Below are 18,324 nucleotides of genomic sequence, written 5' to 3'. Positions count from 1 at the left end.
GCAGCACCAAGTGTAGTTGACATAAAGGTTCCTCCCACGGCCGAGTCGAATAGATTACGCGAGGTGAAGGTCAATCCTGCATAGAAAGTTTGGATAACCATCCAAGTAGTCAAATCATGAGTAGGACAATTTTTAACAAGAGACTTCATACATTCCCAAGCTTGAGCAACATGTTCATTATCAAGTTGCCTAAAATTCATAATGTTACTCCTCAACTGGATAATCTTAGCAGGCACATAATACTTCCCAATAAAAGCACCTTTGCACTTATCCCAAGGATCTATGCTATTCCTATGCAAATATTGATGCCACACTTTAGCTCCTCCTCTCAAGGAGAAAGGAAAAAGCTTAAGTTTAACAATATCACCATCTACTTCTTTATATTTTTGCATATCACATAGCTCAACAAAATTGTTCAAGTGCAAGGCATCATCTTCTCCAACACTGGAGAATTGATCTTTCATAACTATGTTCAGCAAAGCAGGTTTAATCTCATAGGACATGGCCTCAGTGGCAGGAGCAGCAATAGGAGTGCAGATAAAGTCATTGTTGTTGTGACTAGTGAAGTCATACAACTTGGTATTCTCAGTGGAACCCATAGTAGCAGCAACAAGCAAGAGCAAAGCAACTATTTTTTTGTGGATTTTGGTATAAGACTCTAAAGCAAAAACTAAAAAGCAAACTAACAAGACTAAAAAGCAAAGGTAAAAGATAGTGTGCAACTCCCCTATCTTGAAGAGTGGAGTCCCCGACAATGGCGCCAGAAATTCGCTTGATGATGAGTTGATGTATATACTTCCCGCCCCTCGTTGGTTACCCCAAGTGGAAGGTGGAGATGTAGTCAGCAGCAAATTTCCCTTACATGAAGACTGTAAGGTTTATCGAACCAGGAGGACTCCCGGGCTCAACAAGTAGGTGTCTTCCACCCTGGCGCTAGCAGAAGACGTGGACCTGCACACACAACAAATAACTTTGCTCCCAACGAGTACAGAGAGGTTGTCAATCTCTCCGGCCTTGTAGTTTGCAAAGGATCAAAACACAAGCGGGAAGGTAATAGTGATTGCAACGAAGAAGTAAAGAAAGTAGTAAATGATGGAGGTGTAAACAATGATGGTGATACGGACCGGAGTCACATGAGGTTCACTAGTGATGTCTCTCTCCCAAAAGACGATAAACAACTATGCTATGGTAAACAAATCATAGTTGGGCAATTGACAGAATTATGCTCTCGCCGCAATGCTCATTATGCTCCTTGATAGTTAGAGGTTCAATAGTAATGGGCAATACGCCGAGACAAGTACACCGTTTATTCATCAGCATCTACTTACTAATCATCCACCTTGATATATCTATCCATAACATCTCTCCGGTATTAAGTTGCGAGCCCCACCCAAAGTGTAAACTCAAAGCAACGGATAACTGCATTAACGAACTATGCGTAAGGTAAACAATCCTTGCAACCATGGTCACAAGCACCGTTGTTTTCTCCCTGATGGCAACAAGCACATCCCCTAGTCTCATGTTTCTGTCACTCAAGCTAGACATTGAGGGGCCCGAAACCACAATCATGCATAACACTCCCTCTTGGAGTTACGATCTACTACTTGGCCAAATCAATATAAAGCAACGGAGAACATGCATGAATCACTAAGGAACATAATATAAAAGGATAATCAAATATATAACTCATAACAATCTAAACATAATCTCATAATCCATCGGATCCCAACAAACCGAGCATAGGAATAGCAAGAGAATTACATAGATGCCTTGATCATGTAGGGTAGCTGACAAGGACTAACCATTGAAGCACAAGATTGGAGAGAAGACATCACATAGCTACTGGTCATTGACTCATGGTCCAAGGGAAATTACTCACAGCACATCCGGGAGGTGCCCATGGTGATGGAGAAGCTCCCGGAGGACAATCCTCCCTCCGACAGGGTGCCGAGAAGAGGTCTCCTCACGCTCCCGATCTCGGAAGCGCTGCGGCGGTGGAACAATGGATATATTCGCGATTCCAGAAAGTCTGCGAAGGTTTCCTCACGGATCTCTAAATATAGGCCAAAGGAGGACATCAGAGGAGGTGGGACCCATCCAGTCGACATACTGGCGCAGCCTAGGGCCTCGTCGCACCAGCAGGCCGCCTGTGAGGCCCGTGGCCCCCCTCTGGCCCTCCTTCGGTGACCCCGAAGCTTCTGTTTCGCTGATTGTTTATATATTTTTTCTGGATTTTTTTGGGCTTCGGAAAATTGGGTAAAAGCTCCTGCAAAATAGACATCAGCAGACAAAAATTGGCACTGGGTGCACTGAGTTAGTAGGGTTAGTCCAAATATGTGTAAAATGATATAAAAGTGTAGCAAAACATGTCACAATGTCACCCAAAAGATCATGGAACAAGCATAAATTATAGATACGTTTGGGACGTATCACACGATGACTGAAGAAAACACTAAGTTGTGTGATTTTTCCAATACCAATAACAATGATTTTATTAGCACTCCGATTGCTCCTCCCGCCACTAGTGCAGAGTCTTAGGATATTAATGCCGCTTTGTTGAATTTTGTTATGAAGGAGCAATTTTCACGTACTTCTAATGAGGATGACGTGTCCCATCTAAACACTTTCGTAGAATTGTGTGATATGCAAAATAATAAAGATGTGGACAATGACCTTTTCAAGTTGAAATTATTTCCATTCTGTTGCTTGATCGTGCTAAAATTTTGTTTTCTTCTTTGCCAAAAAATAGTATTGATTCTTGGAACAAGTGCAAAGATGCTTTTATTACAAAGTATTTTCGTCCTGTGAAAATCATTTCTCTTAGAAAATATATTATGAATTTTAAACAACTTGAGCATGAGCATGTTTCCCAATATTGGGAAAGAATGAAATTGATGATAAGAAACTGCCCTACTCATGGTTTGAATTTGTGAATGATCATACAATTTTTTTATGCGGGATTGAATTTTGTTTCTAGAAATCTTTTAGATTCCGCTGTGGGTGGTACTTTCGTGGAAATTACTTTGAGTGATGCTACTAAATTGCTTGATAATATTATGGTTAATTATTCACAATGGCATAGTGAAAAAGCTACTACTTGTAAAAAAGTTAATTCTATTGAAGAAATTGATGCTTTGAGTGATAAAGTTGATGCTCTTATTAAATTGGTTGATAGTAAACATGCTTCTATTGATCCTAACGGTGTTCCTTTGTATACTTTGATTGCGCGAAACAATGATCCCATAGATGTGAATTTTGTCTCGCAAAACAACTTCAATAATAATGCTTATAGGAACAATTTTTATCCTAGGATGTGTCCTCGAAGTTCTTCAAATAATTATGGTAATTCGTATGGTAATTCTCATAATAATAACGCTAGGATACCCTCTCATATTGAGAGTAATATTAAGGAATTTATCAATGCGCAAAAGTCTTATAATACACGATAGAAGAAAAGTTGAATAAGATTGACTATATGTCTAGAAGCATTGATAGAATTTCACATGATGTGGAAAATCTCAAGAATAAATATTTTCCTAAGATTGATATTTATGAATCAATTAAAGATTTATATGTTTCCATTGATGAAAGTAAGAAAAGAACCGTTATGCTTAGAGCTAAGAGAGAATTTTTAGAAAGACCTTTTCCCGATTGCCTTCATAAAAATTATGAAGAAATTAAAATGATTGGTGTTTCTTCTATTGATTCCTTGTTTAGTAATTTTAAAATTAATGATGAGGGAACTGAAGAAGAGTCAACTTTAGCTAGAAGGTGTTCTTATGATTTGGAGGGTCAAAATCTTATTGAAAAAATTAATAAAAGTTGGATTGAAGAGGTCAAAACTTTATATAGTGATGCACCCACTATTGCAGATTACAACAAATTTAATTTTGTTAGTTGTTCTTTGATTTATTGTATTTCTATGTTGCAGTCTATGATAAATTCACCCAATGCCTATGAATAAAACAAATCTTTCACTAAACATATTTCGGATGTGGTAATAAAATCTTTAGAAGAAAAGTTAGAACTAGAGATTTCAATTCCTAGAAAATTATATGATGAATGGGTAGCCACCATTAAGATCAAGATTAAAATTTTGAGTGCTATATATGCTTTATGTGATTTGGGTGCTAGCGTTTCCACAATTCTGAAATCTCTTCGTGATGTGCTTGGTATTACCAATATTGAGAATGTTCTCTCAAATTGCACTTAGCGGATTCCACTATTAAAAAGCCTATGGGAAGAATTAATGATGGTATTATTCTTGAAAATAGAAATTATGTGCCCATGGATTTTATTTTTCTTGATCTGATTGCAATCCGCCTTCTCCAATAATCCTTGGTAGACCGTTCTTGCGTACTATAGGGGTCGTGATTGATATGAAAGAAGGGAATATTAAATTTCAGTTTCCACTAAGAAAGGGTATGGAACACTTCCCTAGAACTAAGATTAAGTTACCATATGAATCAATCATGTGGGCAACCTATGGATCAATCTACAAAGATGACAATACTTCAAATATATACTTTATTCCTAGCTAGGGGCGTAAAACGATAACGCTTGTCGGGAGGCAACCCAATGAATAAAAAAAAATAGTTTTCACTTTTTATTTCTGTTCTTCAGTGTTTGCACAATGAATACTACTTGTATGATTGTGTTTTTTAGGTTAGTTATAGTTTGTGCCAAGTAAAGCTTTTAGGATCATGTGGGGTGATAGTTGTTTTGATCCTGTCGAAAAACATAAACTTTTACGTTCAGTAGAAACAATTCTAAACATCACAGAAGCGTTGAAAGGGTCTGAAGTTTTCACACAATATTGATATACAAATTCCCCAAGTTGTCCTATTTTTTCAAAATTTTGGGAGTTGCAGAAGTATGAGTAAAATTTTAGCTTTTATAGATTGTTTTGTTTTTCACAGATTCTGTTTTCTTTGCGTTGTTAGCTTATTCTGATGATTCTATGGTTTGTATCGGGGGGTATAAGCCATGGTAAAGTTAGAATACAGTATATGTAATGCAAAAACAATATTGGAATAGGTTTTCAACTGTACTTAAAGTGAAGTTTGGTTTTCTTATACTAACGGATCTCACGAAAGTTTTGTTGAGTTTTGTGTGATCCAAGTTTTCAAGTTTTGGGCGAGATCATGATGGATGAAGGAATAAGGAGTGATAGAAGCCTAATCTTGGTGATGCCCCATGGCACCCCAAGGTAATATCCAAATAGTTCCAATCAACTAAGCTTGGGGATGCCCCGATCGGCATCTCCTCTTTCTTCTAACAACCATCGTCACATATCATGAGTTTTGCTTGGAGTGTCTTGCATTATATGAGTCTTTTCTTGCTTTTCTGCTTAGTTTGTCATAATAAACCTTGCTGGACACACCTATTTGAGAGATACAATTTATTTTATGATTTATTTGAATTGCTCTTTATGCTTCATTTAAATTTTTTAGAGCCATGGAATTGCTCTAGTGCTTCACTTATATCTTTTTGAGCACAACGGTGCCGTAATTTTGGAGAAATCCTCTCATGCTTCACTTATATTATTTTGAAATTGAATTTTTTAAAGAAACTTTTGCTCTCATTCTTCACTTATATTTGTTTGAGAGCTTGTTATTAGCAATGGCAATTTTCTTTAAATGAAATTAGTGCAAAAGTGATAGATATCCACGAAAGCTATAATGAAAACTTTCATGAAGATCATTGGATGCTAAATATGATTCTTTGCAATAGTTTTGTGATATGAAGATAGTGATATGAGAGTTATGTTGATGATAAATTATTCTTTAGTAAGAATATTGGTGTTAAGGTTTGTGATTCCCTATGCACGTACATGAAGTCAATAATTATGCTATGAAATTACATCCTACTTGTGTTGCATTACTCGGTATTAGTTATGTTTAATGTTCTCTTATGATGGTTTTCATTCCTTGGTTGGGAGATTCTCAATATATTTGTTAGCCTTCACTTGTACTAAGAAGGAATACTACTTGCGCATCCAAATCCTAAAACCAAAGTTGTGCAAAATGATTCCACCATACCTACCTATATGTGGTATTTCAACATCGTTCTAATAAATTTGCAAGTGCCAACTCTAATGTTCAAAATAAAAATCTGTTTTGTGTGCCCGTACCACTCATGAAGCAGCGAGAGGTGGTCGGTATCTTCCATGTTAAATAGGTTATTATCAAGATGAGTGTTTATTCACTTGTCATTGCACTTGAGTATGGAAGTAATTGGGATGCCCAGTCCCAAAATGCAAAGAAAATTTACCTTATGTTGTCAAATAATAAATTCCTTGGAAATTGTTGGCATGGACGGTACTCGTGGATGCGGCTAGACGTGGAATGTGAAAGAATGGTGGAAAGGTAATAAACTTTATTTCCAGTTTGGGAACCGCCTACAATTTGTTTAGCATGGAGAATATTCGAAACTCTTAGTCATTTTCGTTGATAGGAAAAGAATACGACCCATAATATTTTATCTCTAAATTTTCCAGTTTGAGCTCTGGCACCTCTGCAAATCTCTGCTTCCCTCTACGAAGGGCCTATCTATTTACTTTATGCAATTTTTATTTTGAATTTGAGTCTCCACCTTCTCTTATAAAGCACCAACTAAGGAACAATATTATCGTATTTGAGCTTTAGATGTAGCTAATATTTGGGTGTGTTACATGAATGGATCAATGATGGAGCATGATGGGCTAGGGATAGTGTTCTTTAGCGTTGATATTTTGAAAGACTTGGTTGCTTGTTGTTATGCCTGAGTATTGAAGTTTTCATGTAAAATTATGGACTATTACTTTGCATCATCTACAAGCCCATATGTCCATGCCAAAAAGAAAAGAATATGGTGAACATGTTAGGCAACATTCCACATCAAAATTTCTGTTTTTATCATTTACCTACTCAAGGACGAGCAGGAATTAAGCTTGGGGATGCTGATATGTCTCCAACGTATCTATAATTTTTTATTGTTCCATGCACTTATATTATCATTCTTGGATGTTTTACGATCATTTTATTGCAACTTTATATCATTTTTGGGACTAACCTATTGAGATAGTGCACAATGCCATTTTTTGTTTTCCCTTCGCGGAAAATCAATACCAGTTGAAGTCCAAATACCATGAAACATTTTGGATATTGTTTTGGACCAGAAGGAAACTTGGGGACGAAGGATGATCACCACAGGAGGCCCAAACGGCCCACTAGGCACCAGGGTGCACCGAGGGCCCCTAGCGCGATCTGGTGGCTAGTGGGGGCCTCAAACACCTCCTCCACTGCCTCTATGCTCTATTAATACCCCAATATTCCAGAAACCCTAGAGGAGTCGACGAAAAATCATTTCAGCCGCCTCAAGTTCTAGAAGCCATGAAATCCTATCTAGAGCCAGTTCCGGAGAGGAACACGATAACAGAGGGGTTCATCATCCCCACCGGGGCTCCACCAATGATGTGTGAGTAGTTCATATCAGACCTACGGGTCTGTAGGTAGTATCTAAATGGCTTTCTCTCTCGTTTTTCTTCTCAATACAATGGTCTCTTGGAGATCCATTTGATGTAACTCATTCGTTTGTGGTGTGTATGTTGGAATTCGATGAATTGTGAGTTTATGATCAGATCTGTGAAATTATATCCATTCTTGATTATTACAGCCTCGTATTTCTTCTCCGATATTTGGTTTTTGTCTGGCCAACTTGATCTTTTATCTTGCAATGGGAAGAGGTGCTTTGTGATGGGTTCGATCTTGCGGTGCTCCATCTTAGTGACAGAAGGTGACATGACACACATGTATTGTTGCTATTAAGGATAAAATGATGGGGTCTATTCCTACATGAATAGATCTTCTCTACATCATTTCATCATTCTTAAAGCATTACTCCGTTTCTCCATGAACTCAATACACTAGATGCATGCTGGATAGTGGTCGATGTGTGGAGTAATAGAGGTAGATGCAGATAGATGTCGGTCTACTTGTCTTGGACATGATGCCTATATACATGATCATTGTCTTGTATATCGTCATAATTATTTGCTAAGTTTTAAAAAGTTCTGGAGTTATGTATATGTTCATTACAGATTGCTAGAGACTATTCTATTTTAAACATAGTTTGTTATTGCTTGCATAGTTTTCTTGTTTTGATGATGCTATGGATTGTATCAGGGGGTATAAGCCATGGAGAAGTTAGAACACTGCACCTATTATGAAAAATGAAATAAGAATCAATTTACAAAACTACCTAAGTATTTGTTATGTTGCTTATACCAATGGATCTCATGAATTTTTGTTGAGTTTTGTGTGATTGAAGTTTTCAAGTTTTGGGTGTTACCACGATGGACAATGGAATAAGGAGTAGCAAGATCCTAAGATTGGGGATGACCAAGGCACCCCAAGGTAATATTCTAGGAAGTCTCAAGCGTCTAAGCTTGGGGATGCCCTAGAAGGCATCCCCTCGTTTGTCTCAATCCATTGGTATGTCACTTGAAGTTACATTTTTATTCATCACATGATATGAGTTTTGCTTCGAGCGTCATTTTCTTTAGCTTGCTTTTTTATTTTTAGTTTTCCACAATCATCTCTTTATGGACACACCAACCTGAGAGAGATACAAATCTATCATGATTTGTTAGAATACTCTTTGTGATTTACTTATATCTTTTGAGCTAAACAATTTCTCTAGCACTTCACTTTTATCTTTTTGAGCACGGTGGCGTGTAGATTTTATAAAAATATTTGAACTCTCATTCTTCACTTGTATTTGTTTGAGAGTAAATAAACAGTAGCAATAATTTGCATGGGTCATAATGCTTGTCCAAAAATAATAACTGTCCAACGGATGATAATCAAAACCATCGTATAGAACATAAAGAGAAATTGTGGGTTAATGATATTGATGTGGTAATATGAAAAAGGTGTGAGTGCATCATTGTTGATTCATATAATTGGTGGTATTAAGAGGTGTTAATTCCTTGTTTCTCTTCATATTAAAAAGGCATGGCGGGTATGTGTGAGCATTTGTATTCGTCATTGAAATCCTAGTGTTGTTTCGAGTTGGAGTCGCGCGATGGTTAACTCCTCCCAACCCTCTCACTCGGGGCATGAGGGAAGTGCTTTGATTTGTGATGAAACTAATGAAACTTTGCAATAAGTATATGATTTCTTCATGGTTCATGTGAAACCATGGACATATGCAATCTCACCTCCTCATATTTTGTTAGCCTCTTCAGTACCGTGCATTGCCCATTCTCACCTTGAGGATCGATGCGAACTTCGTCAGTGCATCGAAACCCCGTGGCATGATATGCTTTGTCACACATAAACCTTTCTTTATGTTCCTCAAAACAGCCACCATACCTACCTATCATGGCATTTTCATAGCCATTCCGAGATATATTGCCATGCAAATTTCATCCTTACATCATATGACTAGTTCATTCATCATCATATTGCTTTGCATGATCAGATAGAGGTGACATAGCATTTGTGTCAAAGCGACCATTCATTACATTGCTGAATACATGTCATGTTAGATCATTGCACATCCTGGTATACTGCTAGAGGCATTCATATTGAGTCATATTGAGATTCCATGACTTATAAGTAAATAAAGGTGTGATGACCATCATTATTAGAGAATTGTCTTATTGAGGAAAGGCTGATGGAGACTATGATTTCCCCACAAGTCGGAAGAGACTCTGGACTGAAAATGAAAAAAAAGGGGAGGCCAAATGAGGGAATGAGAGAAAAAGAGAGAAGGGACTTTGCTACTATCCTTTACCACACTTGTGCCTCAAAGTGGAACCATGTTCCTCATGTATAAAGTATCATGATATGTTATTCATATGCTAGTGGGAACCACTTTTTCATAAACTTGGCTTGTATATTCCGAAGATGGGCTTCCCCAAATGCCCATGTCTTCATGAGCAAGCAAGTTGGATGCACACCCCACTTAGCTTCAGTGGGGCTTTCATACACTTATAGCTCTTGTGCATCTTTGCATGGCAATCCCTACTCATCTCATCGATATCTATCGACGGGCATCTCCATAGTTCGTTGGTACGCCTAGTTGATGTGAGACTATCTTCTCCACTTTTACCCCTTTGAAACCTACCACTATAGTATATTCCACCTTTATGCTATGTCCAGTGGTTCAGGCTCATGTATTGCATGAAAAATACAAAGTTGATGCATGTTGAAAAAGTACGATCCAATTGCCTGACTTGAACACCGTGGTGCTTGACATGTGTATTAATATGGTGAAGATGGACCCATGCCCTGCTAATATAAAGATGGATGGGGGGTAAAACAATATGTAAGGATCGTATACTTTGAAAGATTAATGATTTGCTGCTTACACCTATAAGTATTTCTATGTTAATATTTGTTAATTCATCGTTTCTCAATAAGCATACATGCATAAGGTTACATAATGGATATCATGTCACAAACAAAGTTCTGTTTTTCTCATTTACCTACTCGAGGACGAGCCTGAATTAAGCTTAAGGATGCTTGATATGTCTCCAACATATATATAATTTTTGATTGTTCCATATTGATATATTATCATTCTAGAATACTTTTGGGGTATTTATTTACCATTTTATGTTATTTTTTAGCACTAACCTATTGACCCAGTGCCCAGTGCTAGTTGTTATTTTCTACGTGTTTTCATTTTACAGGTTTTCCATACCAGATGAGGTCCAATTGCCCTCAAACTTTTTGGTCTTTTTTTCTGGGCCAAAAGAAGACCAGCGAGCATCATAAGAAGGCTGGAGGCCTCACGTGGGGCCCATAAGCCAACAGAGCGCAACTTGGTGGGGGCGCACTGATGGCTTGTGCCTCCCTCGTAGCCCTCCCGTCTCTATTCTTTGGCTTATAATTCTCATCTACCCTAAAAACACTAGAGGGAGTCCCGAAACACTTGTTTTGTTGCCGCAAGTCCGTGTTCCAACGGGAGGCCATCTAGAGCTCCGTTCCGGCACCCTGCCGGAGGGGGATTGATCACGGAGGACCTCTTCATCAACCTTGCCGCCCTCTAATGACGTGTGAGTAGTTCACCACGGACCTACGGGTCCATCACCAGTACCTAGATGGCAATCTCTCTCTCTCCCTTTGATCTTCAATACCATGATCATCGCATCTTTGCTTTGAACCATATGATGTAATTACTTTTGTGTGGTGCATTTGTTGGGATTCGATGATTTGTGGGTTTATGTTTAGATTATTCATGATAAATATTTGAGTCTCCTCTGAATACTTATACGATTCCTATGTGCATGATTATGATAGCTTCGTAATTCTCTCTGATCTATTGAAATATTTTGGCCAACTAGACTGATATTTCTTCAGTGAGAGAGGTGCGTTGTGGTAGGTTCAACGAGACGAATTTCTGTATCCCAGTGACTGAAGGGAACAACATGCTATGGTGAATAGCGGTTACTAAGGATAAAACAATGGGGTTTATTCATATTGTTTGAGTTCACTTTGTCTACATCGTGTCATTGTTCTCCATGCATTACTCTGTTTTACTTAATACTCTAGATGCATGGTGGATAGTGGTCGATGAGTGGAGTAATAGTAATAGGTGCAGGAAGGAGTCGGCTTATTTTTTTATGGATGTCATGCCAATATACACATGATTATTTTCGTTAATATTGCATAACTATCTGCTTTGTGTCAATTACCCAATAGTAATTTGTTTACCCACCATATGCTATTTTTCATGAGAGATGCCATTAGGGAAAGCTATGCCCCCCGGGTCTATTCACATCATATTAATAAAACCTTCATTACCTTGCTCCCATTTACTTCTTTTTATTTTATCTTTCTATCTACAATTATCTACACACCTCACTTGCTTGCAAATAACAAGACAAGAGGATTGACAACCCTCTTGCCCACGATGGGTGCAAGTTGTTTGTTGTTTTGTGTGCAGCCGCTAAAGACGGTTGTGGTTGATATTCCTATTGGTTCGATAAACCTTGGTTTCATAACTGAGGGAAATACTTACCCACATTGTACTGCGATAACCCACTCCTCTTCACGGAAAACCCAACGCTGATCACAAGTATCAGCCACTACTAACTCTACTTCATCAAGTGCTGCCTCAACTCCAAGGATCCCCATCAAGTTGATGTGGGTCCCCAAGAAGAAGGACTAGAGAAGTTCTTGAGGGGTGACTCTACCAATGTAATTCACTCTTATTCATTTTGGCAAGAACTAGTTGCAATCAACCCACCCTTATGCATTTGCTCAAGGAGTCACATATTCCCTCAAGATTGCACAAACAAAGCCCTCCTGCCCGCAGCCCTATTCTAGAAATTAGGCTGGCTACGTTACTTATAACCGCAGAACGAGCAATGAATCCCCAACGACAAACGAACAAGGGGCGGGGCATTTTCGGGGAGTAGCCCCCTTCAGAAGAAACTTCCTGGCACATACATTAAGGGAGCCATCGAAAGGTGACTGAAACACCTGAAACGGGGACTACTCGAGCTAATGATAGAGGCAAGAACACTTTCCGGCCAAGTCCCATTAATTGATCATAACGATATCGTGGAAATGCTGCACGGACCCATATATATAGAAACAGAAAAAGAAGAACCTTGATACTAAACCAGATCGAACAAGGGATCTTCTTGGAAATGGGAAGATCTAGGATAGGCAGCCAACCTCCTGGAAAGAGCGATGTGCATAGACCGGGTGAGTAGGGATGCAGCTCCGTGGACCGCTCGTCGGGCCTGATAGGTGGTGGTATCACACCCTTCTCAAAGGAACCGTACGTGAGACTCTCGCCTCATACGGCTCCGTCCTGGAATCTGGACCCCCCTTTTCCTTTGACCAACGGGTCCTCGAACCCATGGGGGTTACGAATCATTCATTCATTGATTGATTCAAGGTAGCTTTAGCCATTGTGGGTAGAAGCTAGTCGCCAGAAGCGAAGCAGTGATCTTCCGGGCCGGAAAGGTTCTATTTTTCTGACGCGTAAGCTACCGCAAAATGAATGAAGGAAAAAGGCCTCAGGATTAGAAAGACTAAAGAGGCATGGAGGGCCGACTACAAGACTACGACTACAATACAAGCCATGAGCGATAGCGAAGCCTTCAGCCTTTTTTTTTTTGAAAGCCCCACAACTAGCTATCTTATAGCAGATAAGGCAAGCCTACTCAACTAATCTCATGTAAACGCCTGTTCGCTAAAATCCAAATAGAAAAAGACAACTACTTATTAAACATGTAGTTGAGTGCTCCGTCGTTGTTCGGATCTTGACCGAGTCCGAGCTTCCCAAGCTCTATGCTGTTTGGGAACTCAGCAAGGGTCTTACCACCTTCTTGATTGACTATATTTGAGTCTTTGGGGTACTTTAGGATTATATTCCGCGCCGAAGATTTGTGCTTGTGGGCTAGGGTGAATATAGCGGACCAGCGGATCTGGTAGTTGACAATCGTTCGGACTTGGTAAAGGTTGTCGCAGCACCTGTAGTAGGACAGAGGACTTATTGCGATGCCCGCGAACCAATTTACTATGTCTCTGTCGCTGACGTTGGTCAAAGAGGCCACGTGGATTGGCCTGGGTCTTCTTCGGCTAATGAGACCTCGATCCCGAAGCCTTCGGAGTATCTTTTTGATAGGCGCCTCTATCTGTATGGGGAATTCGCTGCTGAAAGATCCCGCCCAGTGTCCCCTTCCTTCCCCCGCCGCCTTCCGACCAAAGGGAGTATACAATTTCTTCTTCAGGACACTCATGCCCGATCGTGAGACTGCCTGTTGAACGCCTGATGGCACCTTGCTCTGACCTGAGCTATGCAACAACGAGATCCCCCTCGATCTTTGCCGGATGTGCTTGACGGTCCCCCATAATACGCTAACTTGGGGACTTTTTAGTCCATCTTTTCCAAGAGTCTCCGCTAGTTGAACCGCGTCCAGTAGACGACCTCTTCCGCTCATCCCCTTCGTCAGCTCTTTGATAGGGATACTATAACCTAGGTCCCTAAACTTGGAATGGATGGCGGAGCGTAGGTGGCAGGCAGTTATATGGATACGGTGCTTTACCCGTAGACGCTTCTCCAGCTCTCGCAAGAATTGTATGGGAGTCGTCCTCGGGGGGACTTCCCGAATGACCGTACCGGGGAATTCTACCGTACTCCGTGCAGCTATGGTTGTTGATCCTGCGGAGCCTACCCAAAGGTTCAGGCCGGATTGTAGGAAGTGGGTGATACGTTTTTGTATTTCTTTGAGAAGAAATACGGCACCCACGATTCCCAGTAGTAAGTCGTCGGCATATCGCGCGTAACAAATCCTTATTAATAAGGAATGGCTTTTAAAGGGGGCCAGCTTACGGGCCAGGCCTCTCTCTGACCTGATAACTAGTATCGCCTCCCCGCCCAGCTCTATCAGCAGGCCCCTTCTTTTGCAATACTTAAGAAGGTCTCTCATGGCCAAATTCTTATTAAAATCTTCTCTACCATTGAATTCGGCCTTCGGGGTCAACCCAGCGGCTTCTATGAGGAAGGCGGCGCAAAGGAGGCTCGAGGGCTTGTTAAGGAAGGCGGCTAGGGCCGCTGAAGGGGGGAAAACGAAAGGCGTTTTCTGGTCTCCCCTTCGCCTGGGGGTGCTTGTGGGGGGGGGTGTGCCACGACGAAACAAGGGAATGAAAGGTCGCTTTGCGTTGGATGCTCTTTACCCTCCCCACTATGAGGGCTCTGTTATCTTGGGGAGCGTTGAAGCTTGCTTCTTTTCCATACTTTTCTTGGTCATCAATACGACGACCTATTCTTAATAGAACCGATCTTATTTTCACTACAAGAGGAATTTCGTGCTTCTGCCGGATCCTCCCTATCTCCTGATCGAGCTTGTGTAGGTAGATATTGCCTGGTAGGGCCGATAGTAGTACACTGTTTGGGATGGAGTCAGGGCCCTTCTCACCCCCTACGAGTCGTCCGGCAGAAAACTTTTTCTGAGTGGGGTAAAAGAACTTGGAATCGTCGATCTCTTCCTTCAAGATTGATATGAATTGATGTCGGTCGATGGTGTGAAAACACTTCCTGATGTCGAATTCCAAAAACCAGCGGGAGGTTCCCCACTCTTCTTTGATCCGTCTGAGGGCCGAGTGGCAGCCTCGACCCGAGCGGAAGTGCGATGTGTCTGGAAACTCGGGATCGTAAATGGATTCGGGTACCATTCTGATCGCCTCTTTCATGATCTTTTCTATGGGTAGAACTACTGTGAGCGGTCTAAACTTCGACCCTTCTTTCTTTCTTCATTTAAAAAAGGGGGAGCAAAGCCTGTTTTTTGCTCCCTCAATTGATAGATCAGGGCCCCTCCTGCCGGCCCAAACGAAAGGCTCTTTAAGGAAGTAGTCCCATCACTCTCGGGCCCGGCACCAACCAAGAGGAGGCGGGGCTCTCTCCAATCATTCCGAAGAGCCGAGATCTCGTAAAGGAAAAATTAGCTAGCTCAGCAGGTTTGGACCCGGGTGAATCAGTTCAGTGAAGGAAGGGAGCCTAAACTTAAGGCTTTTCCAAGCCTTGCCGATAGGCGCCTCATGGCTCGCTCAGTTCGCTCGCGGAGTTCTTAGATCAGTAGATCTGGATAGAGTCTCGCTCATAAAGGAAGAGTAGCGCGCTAGCGCGGCTCGCTTTGCTTTTCGACGCGGAGCTCGCTGCTGTCTTTTTAGCTTCAAAACTACAGGGCGTGCGTTAGCACTACGGCTTTTCAGCCTCCCTTTGCTGGTTCCGAACTATCACTGATCCCAGAGATCAACCTTCAAACCTTTTTCTTTGAATCTCAGGAAGGCTTTCTCGGGGAGAAAGCTGGTTGGGGAACTGCTAAACGACCTAAAATAAAAAGAGGAGACTGACTCTGACCTTTCAAAGCCCTATCTCATCTGGTTGATAGTAGAAGGTACGTACGATGATACCATGGACATAAACGAGGTTGAGCATATCTTTAATGATTTCAAACTAAAGCGTACCTAAAGCCTGCCCTGGATATGAAAAAGGGATTTGAGCCAGAAGAAGATGAGGATCTATCACCAGATGAGGAAATGGAAACAACTAAGTATTAGTTAGGTTTAGGTTCAGGAAATGGAAATGGTAACAGCGGCCCAAAAATGGTAAGGTTTTCTTTGAAAAGAAAAAGGAACGCAAAAGTTTTGCGAAATCCTTATCTTTCGGCTTTTTAAAGAAGATAGGCCATTACAAAAACAAGGTATAACAGTAGACTTTCCTATCAGGATTTTACAACCTGAATACCAAGGGACCACTATTAGAAGAGAGCATAATAAGTAAATGCCGGCGCCATCTTTAACTTTTTGGATGGTCGGCGGCGCCATAAACTCGATAACCAGCACCGCAGAGTCAAGAAATTCAACTAAATAGAATCCTAAAACAATCTTATTCGAGCACACACGGGACCCATGGCAATGAAATTCACACAAGCGGCAATCATCCGAGCAGAGAATGGAGAAGGGAAATATACTTGAAATTGTTTTTTTCCGAATGAGAAAGCCTTTGGCAAACTCCTTGCAAATCTGTTTTTGCCGGGCACAATAGACATATCTGCTCAGTCACAACATAAGGAACCCCCAATGTTCCTCAAAGCCTACCCGGCCTGACAGCTTTAGTTGAATGATCTGATCCCGAAGCAAGCTTTCTACTTAAATTGCTATGACTGGCCAACTAATGATCGGACTACCTATCTTGATGCTTTGAATCTGTATTCAGAGCTTTTTTCCAACTACCGGGACTACTAATTTCAAGTACAAAGCTCTCCTATGAATATGCTACTGCTCTTACTTTCTACCTGAATCCGAGCATTGAAGCAAGCTCTTTATCGCACCATAACCGAGTCTCTCCTTGCAGCTCTGACCAATCCACCCGTCATTGCAAATAACTGCTCCTTACTCTTTGATTGTATGTCCATTTTTGCTTGATGTCTGGCTCACCGGATCTGGTACATGAAAAAGCCATTCCTTTTCGCTTTCCTTCAACCACTCAGTATACTTTTTTACTGGAAGAGTCAAGCGAAAGCAATTAGTTTAGAAGGAAGAGGAAGACCTACGGGGCTTACGTCCTCATTTCACTCTTTTTGCTCCTGCGAGACACGACTCAACTACTTTTTACAATTGACAGGGTAGCCCGGAGGTCAGATGAAGGGTCTTCCCCATAAAGATAGATTAGTACTTGGAAGGTTCAGATGAAGGAAGGGCTGAAACAAGGAAAAAACTATTCAATGGGGTAAATAAATATGAGCAATCCGTGAGAATAGCAAACCCCTATCTCTTAAAAAGAAGAAGATAGATAGGTCCACGAGTTGAGACAGAGAAGTTCTAACTAATCAAGTAGGAGTTTACCCACGAGAGTCAGAGGCTGCATCATCAAAGGGGTATAGAAATAATTCAGAAGCACTATGGCCTGAAGCGAAGGGCAGGAACGAACGGAATCAATGTGTTCCAATTTATCCGGAGTAAGGACAGCAGCTGAGAAGAGAAAAAAAAATAGCGTAGACAAAAGGTAGGACCAGATCATGCGAAGAGCTCTTCGCCCTATTGATTAGGAATCTCGATCAGAAACCACCAGGCCATGTCTCCCGATAAAAGATGATCCCCACAATGGATGTCAGGCCTTGGCTTTATAAAATCTGATTGGATCCGCACTAGAGGATAAGAATACAGATAGGCTGACTAAGAAGATCTTCAAATTGTCTTACCTGAAAAGATGAGTTATTCAAAGGAATACCTGAAGAATAGAATAGAATAGAATAAACACATGGCACAGCTGGGTGCTAGAATAGTAGTTGATAGAAGTTCTAGTCACTTAAAAAATAAATAACCACTGCTTAACTTAATTAGATCGTAGAAGATAAGCAAGCGGGTTCGGGCAGTTAGTCCTATTTGAAGGTAAGAAGTTCGGGTAGTAAGGGCTAGGTTTATATAGGGGCTATATTTTTGATAAACATATGGTCTTGCTCATTTCTCATCAAGGAATGGAGATTGGGTTGGTGTTTGGAAGGGGGATTCAGTAAACTGACCTTGGCCAGCAAGCAGAAAAAGGACTGACGTCTTGGGGCGCGCTAGCGCGCGTACTCTTCTTCTGCGAGACTCCATCCAAATCCACCACTTACTTGTTGGTTGGTGTTCCATTCTGTTATGTTAGACTATGCTGCCTTCTTCAATTCCATTCTTCGTCTCCCTAGTCGAAGTCTTCTTGCTGGCCCAACCCAACATGCATTTTAGAGTGCCGTGCCAGGGCGATAGGCGCTCCGCCAGTCACGCATGATCGCCAGAGCCTTTCTTGGCTATGTAAATATAGGGCCGGAATAAG

General features: G+C 40.9%; 1 pseudogene; it reads right to left on the bottom strand.

Annotated features, from left to right (window-relative positions):
- Positions 1-12,974: 12,974 nt before the first annotated feature.
- On the bottom strand, positions 12,975-15,327 carry LOC123407399 (annotated as a pseudogene).
- Between the last annotated feature and the right edge of the window lie 2,997 nt (positions 15,328-18,324).

The sequence above is a fragment of the Hordeum vulgare genome, chromosome 7H (assembly GCF_904849725.1).
Source record: "Hordeum vulgare subsp. vulgare chromosome 7H, MorexV3_pseudomolecules_assembly, whole genome shotgun sequence".
NCBI lineage: Eukaryota > Viridiplantae > Streptophyta > Magnoliopsida > Poales > Poaceae > Hordeum > Hordeum vulgare.
This window is presented reverse-complemented; position numbering and strand designations above follow the sequence as displayed.